Source organism: Carcharhinus amblyrhynchos, chromosome 4 (genome assembly GCF_965287045.1).
Source record: "Carcharhinus amblyrhynchos chromosome 4, sCarAmb.v2.hapA, whole genome shotgun sequence".
NCBI classification, from domain to species: Eukaryota; Metazoa; Chordata; class Chondrichthyes; order Carcharhiniformes; family Carcharhinidae; genus Carcharhinus; species Carcharhinus amblyrhynchos.
The window spans coordinates 42,587,971-42,602,760 of NC_137327.1; the positions used below are offsets into that span (position 1 = coordinate 42,587,971).

Sequence of the window (14,790 nt, forward strand, 5' to 3'; positions counted from 1 at the left end):
AGAGTTATAGAACAAAGAGATCTAGAAGTATAGGTTCATGGCTCCTTGAAAGTGGAGCCCTAACTGACTAGGGTGGTGAAGAAGGCATTCGACATGCTTGGTTTCATTGATAAGAACATTGACTACAGGATTTGGGATGTCTTGTTGAAGTTGAACAAGACATTAGGAAGGCCACACTTGAAATAATGTGTACAGTTCTGGTCACCCTATTATAGAAAGGATATTATTAAACTAGAAAGAGTGCAGAGAAGATTTACTAGGATGCTACTGGGACTGGATTATAAGGAGAGGCTGGATAGACAGGGACTTTTTCCCCTGGAGCATAGGAGGCATAGGAGTGATCTTATAGAGGTCTATAAAATAATGAGGGGCATAGATAAGGTAGAGAATTAACATCTTTTCTCAAAGGTTGGGGAACCTAAAACTAGAGGGCATTGGTTTAAGGTGAGAGGGGGGAGATACAAAAGGTTCCAGAGGGGCAATTTTTTTCACACAGAGAGTGTTGAGTGTCTGGAATGAGCTGCCAGAGACAGTAGGTGAAGTGGATACAATTTTGTCTTTTAAAAAGCATGTAGACAGTTACATGGATATAGAGGGATATGGGCCAAATGCAGGCAATTGGGATTAGCTTGGTGGCAAAAACTGGGTGGCATGGACAGGTTGGACCAAGGTCCTGTTTCCATGCTGTAAACCTCTGATTCAATGACTCCCTTTTTGAATGGGGCATCACATGGGTGCTTTTCCAGTCCTCTGATACTTCTCCAAAATCTGAGGATTTTAGGAAGATTACAACCATGTACTCACTATCTCTGTAGCTATTTCTTTTAGAATACTAGTAAGCAAGCCATCAGGTCCAGGGGACTTATCTGCCTTTAGCCCTATTAGTTTATATAATACTGCTCCTCTAGTGATTCTAATAATACTTAATTCCTCTCCTGTATGCTGTATTATTAATGGGCTGTACAAAGTATGTTCCACTATAAAGACTGGTGTAAAATATCTGTTTAACTGCTCTACCGTTTCCTTGTTCCCTATAACTATCTCCCCAGATTCATTTTCTAAAGGGGCTATGTTCACTTCAATCTTTCTCTTCCTTTTGATATATTTGAAGCTCTTATTGTCTGTTTTTTATATTCCTTGCTAGTTTACTTTTGTAGTTTATTTTCTCTCTTGATTATCTTTTTAGTCCTCCTTTGCTGGATCCTGAATTTATCCCAGTCTTCGAGGCTATCATTGACTTTTGCCTCCTTTATATGCTTTCTCTTTGAACTTAGTACTCTCCTTAATTTCCTTGGTTAGCTGTGATTGGTTTAACCCTCACATAAAAGCTTTCCTCCTTATTGAGATGTATTTTTGCTCAAAGTTATGAATTAACTCCTTAAATCCCTGCCACTCTTCGCTTGATATCTTTCCTGTTAACCTATCTACCCAGTCCACTTTAGCCAACTCTACCCTCATTTTAGTGCCATTCCCTTTATTTAAGTTAAACTTATTTCAAGTTCAACTGTCACCTTTCTCATGGAGAAAGAGTGGATTGTGCACATGCCAACTCTGCACATGTGCAAGTTCACCGTTTGTGGTTTCACACATGGTGAAAATACATATGAATGGAACCCCTGCAGATGGTGGGAATTTACTGTATCAACATCCTGGGGATAAGTGGGGGTGTGGGTGTGAAGGTTATCATCATTGATCAGAAACTGAACCAACCCCATAAAAACAGGAGCTTCAAAAGCAGGTCAGAGACGGAGTATTCTGCAATGAATAATTTGTCTTGACCTTCAAAGCCTACTCATTATCCACAATCCACAGCCAGGGCTGTGATGAGATATTCACCATTGTCTGGATGAAGTTCTAACAAGGCTCAAAACCCGAAACACAACAATCCCTTGAATGACACCCCATCAACTAAACATTCACTCGCTCTAACTACTAGTGCTCCATGGTAGTAGTTTGCAGTCAGTACAAGATGCATTGCAGCAAATCATCTTTGACAGCATCTCCTAAATCTGTGACATCCTACTACCCAGAGGACCAGGAAAGCAGGTGCATGAAATAATTACCACCTGTAAGTTCCTCTCCAAGTCACACAGAACCTGACTTGAAAAGGTATCACTGGTGTTACATTGTCATTGGGCAAAATCCTGGTAAAGCTGTAGGAAAAGCTTTAATGCAAGGATTGTATTGGTTCATGAAGGCTGTTTGCCATCTCCATCTCAAGAGCAATTTATCAATGGACAATAAATGCTGGCCTTAACCACATCCTGTGAATTAATTTTTTAAAGGTTACTGCACTGTTAGCAAAATTTTCCAGTTTGCAATCTGTACATCAGCAAGAGTTGAAGGGTGCGCCCTTTCTTCCTGTGAGCATTCGAGTTTCTGTGCTTCTTTCAAAAGAATTTAAAAGAAATTACAAATTGAATTCTTGAAGCATACAATTCAGGGATGGAAGGAATCTGCTTTTTTGCATGAATTCTTGGAATATCAGAAGCCATGTCAAATCAACTGATAGTGATAAAGGTCTTTATATCAACATCAGTGCAGTGTTTTATTCTTTGTTTTATGGAAATTTACAAGTCTTTAGGAGTAATTGTGTGCTCTAGAATGATGAAGGAGAGCATGTTAGGATGTTGTCTATCTCCAGGCATGATTTGATGGACAATTGGGACAAAGAAAAACTAATAGTTTGAAAGAAGCCGGTGCTATATAATTCCCATTTTCCCTCTTAGTGGGGTGCTAGATTCTGCTCCAATCAATACAGTTGGATCTTAGTGACCATTAATGCTCCAAGCTCTGCCCGGCTGGACATCTATCTTGCTCCTCAGACTCTATTCTCTTTCTCCTTTCCAGAAGATCCTGTGCTTACTCTCTCTCTGCTCAAAAATCTACAGCTGCATGATCTCTAATTCCAAATTCCCCCAACTGTCCCCAGTGCTTCCAGAACTTGAGAACTCACTCATTGGTGTCCTATGTTACAAGACCCCTTTTCTGGCAATCAACAGTGTGTCTCCTACAGTTTATGGATCTTGAGGAAACTATCTTAAAGTACTTGCAAGACCCTGAGATTCCATTTCAAAGTTGCTATATACCAATGGCATCCCCACCCCCAATACTGACATTAGAATCCCCTGGTAACAGTACACTTCATGAATTTTGCTAGACCTTGCTAATAATTAGTGGTTAATAATACCTTTGTGAATGTTTGCAAATAACTTTTCTACAGCTGTGGCTGTTTGACATCTGTCCATAAGAAAAATGCTCAAAATTGTGTACACTCTTTCAACTGTGGCTTAAGCAACTTCTTGCTCTTGCACTCTATACCTTATTTATAAAATCTGAGATCTAATTTTTTATAAGCAATATTATGCAACACTGTCAACTTATGTACCTACTTCAGCAAATTTCTATTTGAATGCCTAAATTGCTCTGTTCCTCTGCCATTTGGAGAAAATTCAACTTATTCATTTTTCACAACAAGTCATTTAACATAATGAACAATAACTTGCATCTGATATCCATCTGTCCAAATCTTTGTTCTCTGGAAGTTCCTAGGAGTCTTCTTCATTGTTAACTGTGCTGTCAGATTTTCATGGCACAAAAATAAAGTCCAGCAATGTTCCCAGCACCAACCTTGGCGGGACATTTGTTTGCTCTTTCAGGTTGACATAAAAGATCCCATGACACTGGTACCATAAACCAGGTAAGTTTAAAGACTGCTGTGTTCAAATGCATTTTGAAAACACAGAGAAGATAAATGTGTAAGGTAAATGGATAGGATGGATCTGGGGATGACGGGTGACAGTAGGATGGGTTAGGATTAATGAGGGAGAGGTGGGAGTTCTCAGTAGTATAACTACTGAGGAGTTAGAAGTGGTTTTCATCCTTCTGGAATTTCTAAGGTAACTATTCTGCTAAGAGAATCTGCATCATGTGAAGAATCTGACTTATCTATGGTATTTGAGTATTCAGTGGTTTGGAGAGCTGGGTAATTGCCTATTGAAAGTTTTTAAACTTCCTGTGCAATTACCATGGCGTCTTAGTGGCGGGAACTTCCGGATGGGAGGTGACGAGGGATGGGTCAGTGCACCATCCCCTCTACCTTGTGGGTAAGACCATCCAGAGAACAGAAGTTCTGGTTGAACATCTACTGAACTTCCTTTGTAAATATACCTCTTTTTTCGTAACTTTCCATAGTAAGATTTTCTCTTTTGCCTTAAAATTACTGAATAGTTGTATGTACAAGAAATGTGAAAGCATTTTTTTTAAACCTACAATTATAGTGTTTTGAAGTCTTCAGTTCATTGCTTGGAATGTATTTTCAATCCCTAAATTTGAGTTTGGAATAAAGTCACCATAAATTTGAGTTGAAAGTGAATGAAACCGTTGTATCTATAATTGTAGGATTTTAAGAATACAGTGTGGTCAACATTCACCGTGGTCTTAAATGTTTAACGTAGATTTTGTAATTCATATTAATTCAAATTTCTTTATCTAATCTGTGGTATATGGTTCTCCTGCAACAAGTAATATTATAAATTCTTTATAGCTTAATTTGTCAACCAGTACGTCGAATTTTTTGGTTGAAATCATGTGTCTCAATGCAAACCAGTGTAAAACGATACAGCAGTAAAGTGGGCTATTTGACATATTACATCTGTGCTCATGGATTTTCTTCCGTTAGTCTATTCCTGTTTTCCTGCCTGATTCCTGTACTTTTTTATAATTCATAATTAAACATTTATATAATTATTTAGTTAAGTAAGTTGCATTCAATTCATGCTGGAGCATTTTCTATCTGTATCATCCTTTATAAATTGTAGTCTCCCCTTTAACTTTGTTTCAATCTTTAATTTGTCTTATTAATTTGTCATTAATTGTCTTCTAATTATCCTTCATAATCTTGAACTATTTCTGATCACTCCTAAGCCTAATGAAAAAAAACTTGAGCTTTCTTTCTGAAACTGTGCTGCACATTGCTGTGTCCAATGCTAAGTACCCTACTGCAATTGTAGAATATGGTGCACAAGGTGAATATTATCACGTTACATTGGTGTTATATGCTGTTGCATATAAAGCTAATTGTTCTTAATTTTTCTTTTTTATTGTTCTGACACTTTTTATGACTAAAGTGTGTGTACATGAAAGTCCCTTTGTTCCTCAACCCCACTTAAAATGCTGCAATTAATGTGTATAATCTTTCCCTCATTATTAATTCCAAAATATATTACTTCCTTGCAATGAACTGCAGTTACCTGATCACTTTCCTGAAAACCCATTATTGTATTAGTCATTATCCCATTTTACAATAAAAATATCCACCTATTTCATGAAAATTGAAACGAAGAAGGTAATTGACATTAAGTACTCTACAGTCCCCTCATCCTCGACTAGGAGCTTGCCTCCTTCATTTCTTAGGGGTCCTTCCTCAATCATGCCTTTCTGATAAAGAAAACCATTTTATATGTTGCCTTCCATGTGTTTCATTTTATTTTGCTTAAATTCTCTCTAATATTCCCTGTTAGTTTTTAGAACTTCTTTATTTGAATTTCTTGTCTTTTTGATTGTTTGTATCAAATGAGTGCTAAAAGGTTTTTGATCTCAAAAATTGTTATGTTTGCTATGACATAAAGGAACAACTAGTTCACTTGTGCTGTGGAACGAGTTTTCTTTTTCAGTGTTTTTAAAAACGGTACAGATTTTTTGTCCTATTTCACATTTGGATCTGAATATAAAAAACTTACTTGACATGTAGCCAGTAGTATTTATAAAAACACTGTGCATTCTACTGCACTTGCTTAGTTACGAGTCATATGTAAATTTAGAGGTCTCTGAATGCGGGACTCAAGTCTTTGTTGGCGACCAAGCTTTTCTTCTGTTTATTTGGCGAAAACCTGATTACCATTGAATTTGATGTATTCTGACTTGGGAGGTTGTTTTTTTGGATGAATTGACCTGTTTAGACTTGGAGACACAAAACTGCAGCAATGTGTACTTGAGAAATTGTGTTGAAGTTGAGGCAAAATCTCTTTCTGCAGACCAATCTATATTGTAATTACTTTTGTGTATCTTTTTTAATAGAGCTCAGATGTTCTGTTGAGCATATTTTTGTTTCTCACATTTAAATACAAAAGGGAAGTAAAGTAAACTGCCATAAACTACTGTTTGGAGAATTGTTGGCAGCCTTCCATCTTGAGAAACAATAGTTTGCAACCTTGGTGATCAACTCCATGTTAAGCATGGTTCAGGAGCCCCATTTTGATATGACCATCAATATTGCACTTGCTGTAGGTGAAGGGAGTGGCCTTAGAAGGTACAGGATTCACTGGCCACTGCTTGCTCTGGTACTTTCCTCAACCAACTAAAGTTTGTTCCTCGTTTCTTCTGATCTCCCACCAAATAGTCAGCCAGAGGACCTGGCAGTTGGCAGCTGGCCCTCAGTAGTCTGTGTCAATGTCCATTCACCTTCATTCTCACTTGTAAGTGTCCTTGTAACGGAGTTAAAGGTATAATATTTTAAAATTCTGGTAAATTTGTAATCGGAGAGTAGCTGGATTCATTCTTGTGATGTATTTGCATTTATTTAAATATCATTTACATTTTATAAACTTGTATAACTGAGGAGTTTTATTTTTATGACTATATAAACATTGTGAACTTGGCATCAGTCATCCACTTCCTTTCAGAAGTCTTGAGAGTCTTCTGTTTTTGTAATGCAAGTTTTGGCAGGTCTCTGTATTTCATTTTCAAAACAAGGAGCAGTTTTTCGTATTTTAATTATATTATTTTGGCTTTTGTTGTTGTTGTCTGGTTTACCGCTAAGTAATTATTCTTTTCAACTATGAAATTTGAAACTTGGACCGGTACAGTCCATTTTTATCAATGAGGGGCTTTTTTTTTTGGTAAATCTGCGTGCATGTCGAAAATGGAATGTGATCATGCAGATGTAACTAGAAAACAGCAGAATCACTGACGCCAAGGCTTACTGCACCTACTATAAACAACTTTCCATAATACCCATTATGTTAGTCTTCTACAGATAAGTGAGGAGAAGTACATAAGTTTTTTGGTGAGACTTTGAGCAGACTGATACATTTTAATAACTAACTATCGATTGCTTCTAAAGTTTATAAAATGGAAAGGAATTAAACTCCAAGTTCTGGGAATTCAGGATCAATCTAGGGACGGGATTAAAAAAACACAGCTAAATGGTAGGAAACATTGTGCACTTGTAAGAGAAGTTATGCCAAATTTGAGGAAAGTAATTAAAAGGATGCTGGATGTTATATTTATACAAGTCATTTATATTCAGGAACTATTTTTGAGAAGTTGAATTTGTTGTAAGGCACCCAGCTTTGCTCCCTTTAGTCCAAATGGTGCAGATTTAAACATCTAAGGCACAGAATTAATTTAGTCATTCATTGTCAGATCTGGCTGTATCAATGAAGTCACTGGTGGGAGTGGTTTATAGGCTCTCTCACAGCTGCTTCCCTAGGACTGTATATAAATCAAGAAGGTACTGCAATAATCTTCATGTAGACTGGATGAATTGAATTAGCAAAGACAGTCTAGGAGATGCTTGCTAGTTTATTTGGAACACCGCTATTCAAGAAAGGAGGGAGCAGGAAACTATAGGCTAATTAGTTCAGCATTGGTTGTTGGCAAATTCGCTGCTTTTGTTCTCAGTCCCTCTTTATGAAGCGTAATATCTATTAGTCCTTGGACAAAAACAGCCTTTGTGTTTTCCTTATCTACGCCTGTCATAATCTTGTACACATCTATCTGATCTCCTGTCAATCTCCTTTGCTCCAAGGAGAGCAACCCTAATTTCTCCAATTTAACCTTGTGGCTAAATTTGCAGATTACTTTTGAAGTCTTTCCTCAGAAGGCAGTGGACTCAGGGTTGCTGATTATTTTTAAGGCAGTAGTAGATGGATTCTTTCAAGCAAGGGAATCAAAGGTTATCAGGGCTGGATTTGGGATGTGGGACTTAACACAACCAGATCAACCATGATCTTATTGAATGGAAGAACAGGCTTGAGAGGCGAAATCGCCTACTTCTGCTCCTAATTCTCAGGTTTTTAAATGTCCTTACCCTGGAACTATTCTTTTAAGTCAGCTGTGCACTATCTCAAGAATCCTTGCAAACCTCCTATCATCAGCTGACTTGAACTGGATGGTTTACTCTAGTATGGTCTAACCAAAGCCTTATAAATGTTCAACTTCATTGCTTTTCTATTCACTACCTCTCTTCATGAAGCCTATATCTTTGCCAAATGTTCTTTAAACATGTTCTGCCACTTTCAAAGATTAGGCAACTATACTTCCAGGTTCCTCTGTCCCTACACACTTTAAGAGCTGAATCAAAGTCACAAATTACATCCTTAATGATTGTGATGCACAATCTTTTTTTGATCTAGATTGAGTTAAATTTGAGTGTGCACAAATTAACATTTTGCCGATTACCTAATAACTGGGAAGTATTGTGAACTAAGGAGGATGGAGATAGACTTCAAGAGGTGATGAGCAGGCTGGTGGAATGAATGAGAATGTGTCAGATGAATTGTAATGTAGAGAAGTCAGAAGTGATGCATTTTGGTCGGAAGAAGTAGTAATGGACTGGATTCTCCAATGTTGACAATAGATGAGATTCTCCAGTCTTGCTGCAGTGTATAGAGATTAATCAAGCGTGAAGTATCCTGAGCTTTTGTTAAATAGAGGTGTTTGGTACAAGGAAATAATGGCCGATCATTATGAATCACTGGTTTGGCTTCAACTTGAGTGTTGTGTCCAATTCTAGCCCTGATAAATTGCCGCTTAATGTCAGGGTAAATACTTGGGGTTGTGGGGATAGGACCTGGGTGGGATTGTTGTTGGTGCATGCTCGATGGACCTACTGCACTGTAAGGTTTCTATGATTCTATGAGTGCACCAAACTTGAAGACCTCGAGTACACAGCTGGAAATTGCCTAAAAAACTCCATTGTAGGAGTAGAGGACGAAGGGCAGAAGAAAGATCCATTGTGCAGTGAAAGAGGACTTCACCAGAGCAATTGGAAGACTAGTGCGAGATCTGATTAAAGGCAGAGTCAAAGGACCCAGCCAGATTGCAAAAGGGCAAACAAACTCAATAAAAAGGCTCCAGTAAGTTTTTAGATTCAGCACAATAATCAGGCTGCATTGGCAGACCAGTTGTTTTAGTGAACACTGCAGCCCAGAGCCAGAGTCAGTGCTATAACACATGAAGACCATGCATAAATTAGAAAATGATTTTCAGGAGAAGTCAGAACAAAAAGTCAGCTTCACTTTGGTTCTCCAAGCACAAGAAAGCAACTAGCTGCTAAAATAGTTTGTTCAAAAGATTTTCTGCAGAACCATTCGAGTTTAAGATGGCTCTATCCATTGACAGGAGCCTGCCAACCCTGAGAACATATGAACATACAAAATAGGAGGAGAAGTAGGCCATTCGATTTCCTTGAGTTGGTTCTGCTATTCAATAAGACCATGGCAGATCTGTTTTTTTGAATTCCACATTCTTATCTACCCCAATAACTTTTGATCCCCTTACCTAACCAGAATCTATCTACCACCATCCCGTCTCCACTGCCTTCTAAGGCAGAGTGTTTCAAAATTGCACAATCCTCTGCAAGGAAAATAAATTCTGCTCATCTGTGATAAAGGGACTACCCTTAATTTTAAAGCAGTGCCATCTAGTTCAAGACTCAGCCACAAGAGGAAACATCCTTTCCACGCTCACTTGGCCCAGATCATTCAGGATCTTATATACTTTAATCAATTTACCCCTCCAGTGGGAACAAGCCCAATGTGTCTAACCTTCCCTCCTAAGTCAACCTGTTCATTCCTGGAATCAATCTAGTAAATCTCCTCTGAACTTCCTCCAAAGCATTTATATCCTTCCTTAAATAATGTGCACCAAAACTGCATGTGAGGTTTTGTTGTGCAGTGAGTAAAGTCCCTGCCTCTGACCCAGAAGCTCCAGTTCAAGTTCCATCCCAGGATTTACCTAAGAAGTTCCATGGTAGGAGTAGAGGATGGACGGCAGAAGGAAGATCTACTGTCCAGTGTAAGAGGATTCCACTAGAGGATGTAGTAGTTCAATACTAACCTTTTCTTTTGCGACTTGTGCACGAGAACACTTGGATCCTTCAGAATTCTGAAGTTATTCTCTGTTTAAGTAATCTGCTTATTTTATTCTTACTGGCATAGTGAACAATCTCACATTTTTGCACAGTATACTCCAAATGCCAGATTTTTGCCCATTCACTCTGCCTATTTCTATCCATAAGCAACCTCTTTATGTCCTCTTCGCAACATGCTTTCCTACTGTTGTGGGAAATTACCACTGGAGTCAGACTGGAGGTTTAAAAGTACAGCTTTATTTAGGACACAAAGCTTCAAGGAAAAAGCATTGGTACTCCACAGTACTTGGCAGCTACTTCTCAATAATACAAAAGGAGTGGTTCATTTTTATACTTTTCAGATAATTGATCGAGCGGACATTAGCCATTTAACACATCGTTATAGTTGAGTAGGATCGATAGTTAACACATCGTTACAGTCTGACATTTACAGACATTCGCATTTAACATCGTATTGTTGCATAGAATGGATACATTTCCTCCATCAGTGACTATCAGTGACTTAGTTTCGGTCTACACATACAATAATTGGTTTTCCTGCATTTATGTTTTCCCATTTCCATTTATGGCTAATTTCTTTATCAGACCTTATTGTCCTGAGTCTGTCTGTTTCTTTAAAGTGTCTCAAGCTCTTACTGGCTTCCTGTAGTATTTGTTTCCTGCATGTTTAACTTTAAATAACTGCCTATGCTGCATGTTTTAATATCAAATAGCTGTCTGTGCTAAAGTCAGTGCCTGCTTAACCATTTTATGTGCCAGGCCACCATTTTGTGTGTCAGGTACCCATCTTTATGATTTTCCCAACTTCAGCCCGGATTATGACTTTAATAATCCCTAGACCAACAATTACACATTCACATATAGAGGTCAATTTTCTTCATTTCTTCTGATATCTTTGGGGATCTTCATCATAGGTTCTTCCTTGATAGATGCACTGACTCCTGCACAATTCTCGTTACCATAACCTTCCAGCAGAGTTTTAGGCATCCAACAATTAGACAACAGACAATTACAATTGAAATAAATATGACTAATCCATGTAATAAATAAAACTCCCAGGACACCCCTACTAGCCATTCCAGCCAGCTACTTCCTTCTTTGGGTCCCTGTCTGAAGTTGTCAGGTTGTTCTCTGATGCTATTGATGACTTGTGTATTGTTATAGGACTCACCTATGACATGGGTTATGCATTTGCTGCCTATGATTGTACACACTCCCCCTTGTTGTGCTAACTGGTAGTCCAGTGCGTATTGTGTCTGCTGTGCATATAATCTCAGTTCAGCCATTTCTTGGTTAACAGCCTCCAGGGCTTTTGAAGTGCTGTTTCCCAGGACTGCCCACAAACAATATGATTCCTATTTTTTGCACTAATCACTCCTGTGGCCCCTCCCAGTGATAGGGCTCCAAGGAACCCATATCCCAGTGAGGATCCCATTGTGCCCAGGGCTTCCCAGTTGGCGCAGAATTCTTTGCTAATAGCTGAGATTCTCCTCCGAATATGCCCCTTCTGAGGACATGGAACAGTCAGTGGTCCTATTGTTCCTACTGCAGAATGGTTTGGTGTTTGTTGTGTAAGTACCATTGAAGAGGAACACATATCCCTTCTTAGCCTGGTAACATTTAGTGTCTTGATTATGAGTTTGTTCATATTGCCAATTGTTCAGTTTAATTGACTCCCCATTTGATCCCACCACCTGTTAAGTATCAAATGGGTATGTCTATTTCGCTGAGCTTACGGAGTCCCGTTGCATTGTTCACAAATGAGCTGTCTTCCCACAGTTACGTTTAGACATTTTTGTTCATCACAAGTGCAAGTAAACTGTCCATTATTAACCTGACAATGTTGACAGACACACTGCATCTACACACAGGAATCATTCTTGGGGACCAAGGCATAGGGACGTCCCCATCCCCATCCCTGTCCCGTAAGACAAAGTAGATAGCTTGCGGTATCTGAACAAGCCTTTCTTCCCACCTGTTGGAACCTGTTGGCACTCAGGATCTGCGGGGATTACAAGTCCCACACATCTCCCTTCTATACCTCTTTTATATTTGCCAACTTGTCCCTTACAGTGTGCATCTGATTATCTCCTGTGTGTAAGTCATGAGGGTCCACCCAGGTGTGGCTACAAATAGGGCTTCTACCGATTGTGCTAATGGGTAACATACGGTTCGATTTCCATGCAAGTGTGTATGAGCTTTGTAAAATAGATTATCCTCCAATCCAGTCAAATTTACAGCCACAACAACGCAAAGTAGTACTGTTACATACACAATTACGTACATATTCGCAACAATCAAGTGTCAATCCTAATACTATAATTTATATAATCTCCAAAAGTTATACTATAACCAGAACGGGCCAGTTACTCGTCCTTGCAGTCTTTGCCCGTGTTGAGGAAAACAGTCCAGTTAATTCAGTCATTCATTCATTCATTCCTTTGTGTAATTTCAGCTGGGTCCAATGTTTCCATATACCTTTCCCTCTTATGTCTATACAGGTACAGGTGTCTCCACTAATTATAACTTCATATGGCCTGTTCTATTTTGGTGCAAATCCTTTTACTAGGACACGACTTCTCACTGTTGGGACGTCAGGGAGCGTTTCAAGCTCTTTCTCTGCGTCTCTTATTTCCTGATTGTCTTTTACCAATTTGCACATCCCTTTTAGTTGGGTGCTTAGTTCCAAAACACATCTCCTGATTTTATCTTTTAATCGACCTACATCTGTCCCACCCTGTTATGATGCTTTCGCCTGTCATAAGGGGTGAATCCGGTTGTCTGGTTTGTGGTAGCTCTTAGTCTCATTAGTATAGTGGGCAATACCTCTGCAATTCACTTAGATGTCAGTAATGCAAAATATTTAATTACATATCCCCCTTCCATAGAAAGCTTAGTGTGAATCAAATAACACTTTGCACTGGCCTTTTGGCTGCAGCTGGACATCCATTTGTTTGTATGTAATCCCATCAAAAGACATCGCTTTCCCCATTAAAATCACGTGCCATACAGCTCCAATCTTTCTATGATGTACTCTTACATTGTATCTAATTTGATCATTTGTTTGTGTGCAAGTACTGTATTACAGTACACAAAATGCTGCTATCCTACCTACAAAAAAGTGCGTTCAAATGTCTAGCACCAACATTTAGCAGTGTTGTGCAAATTATTCAGGATTTGATTTTATTCTCAGGTGTATATGGCAGTGCTATACTGTATAATAATAATAATAATCAAGCAGCAGTTGTGTCACACCACTTTACACACCATAACCATGGTATCTAAACCCTTTAAATTTAAGTTGTTTCTATTTTTAAACTGAGTTAAGCTTTGCAGTGTTTTTATATTTGGCAAACTTTGAACAACAGATGGCACATGAAATTCTGATGGCAGTACATAGTTTAGTATTCTGTAACTGGTTAAAATTACCAGACGTTCATAAATTACTATATTCTGTGGACCTTAATACTGCATTTCACTGACTTAGAACATAAGAACATAAGAAATAGGAGCAGGAGTAGGCCAACTAGCCCTTCGAGCCTGCCCCGCCATTCAATAAGATCATGGCTGATGTGTCGTGGCTCAGTTCCACATTCCCGCCCTCTCCCCATAACCCTTAATCCCCTCTCTCATCAAAAACCCATCAACCCGCACAGACAGCATATTTACCTCATTCGTTTGTTCCTGCTTTTCTACTTTTCCTCAAAATTACTTATTTTCTTCTCAACTAACTCTGTCATAATTTCTATTTCAAGACAAAGGAAAAAGCACATGGTTCCCTTCAAGATTTAAATCCTTTAAATTTCAATTTACTTTCCAATTTTTATTTAAACTGTGTATCAAACCCACTATTATAAAATCACAATCAGGGGAAGAACATTAAAACATTTAAGCAAACAACAACAAAACAACCACAGAACCACTTTGTTAAACACACAGACACACGTGGAAGCTTCCAACATTCATTCCACAGTACTTCCTCTTTCATTCAAACTGTCTTATACATAAATCTTCAATAGTTTTAATACTTCCCCGGCAGCTCCCCACCCCCCCGAGGCAAAACCAAAGTGCAAAGCACTGCATCCATTGCCTTCAACAAACACTCCACAAGAACAAAGAACAAACAGGCTTCTACAGCTCCTGCTCTCAATCTAATGCAATAACAACCACCTGCATTCGACAAGACCACACTGAAATACAAAAACTAAGATTTCTCCTGTCTGCCTCCAGGTATGCTACCAGCCCATTCTACCAATTCATCATAATCTTGGGAGATAATCACTCCCATTTTTAGGATGGTTTGGTGAGCACTAGAGAGCCCATCCTTAAAAGCCTGGATGAATGCTCGATCTCCTCGACCTGGGTTCTCTTGTCTTGAGCACTCTTGATATACCTGGAACAATTGTTCCCTGTATTCAGAAGCTCCTTCCCCTTTTAACTGTTTTGTTGTGGTAATTCTGCTCCAGTTAGTAGAAGCATTTCCTAATACCCTCTGAATCTCTGCTTTAAAGTGGGTCAAGTGTGCCTGTTGGGCATCTACCTCCGATGTTAGGGGTACTACGTGTCTCCACTGTCCTCCACTATAATCCTGTGCTGGAGGAGCAGAGGGTCCACCTGCTACCTGCCGCCACTTA

The 14,790-nt window shown here is 38.8% G+C and overlaps 1 protein-coding gene across 2 annotated transcripts in view; it reads left to right on the forward strand.

Annotated features, from left to right (window-relative positions):
• The window catches only part of slc12a4 (solute carrier family 12 member 4), a 160,480-nt gene that overhangs the window by 45,219 nt on the left and 100,471 nt on the right, over positions 1-14,790 (forward strand). The gene's annotated exons all lie outside the window — the stretch shown is intronic.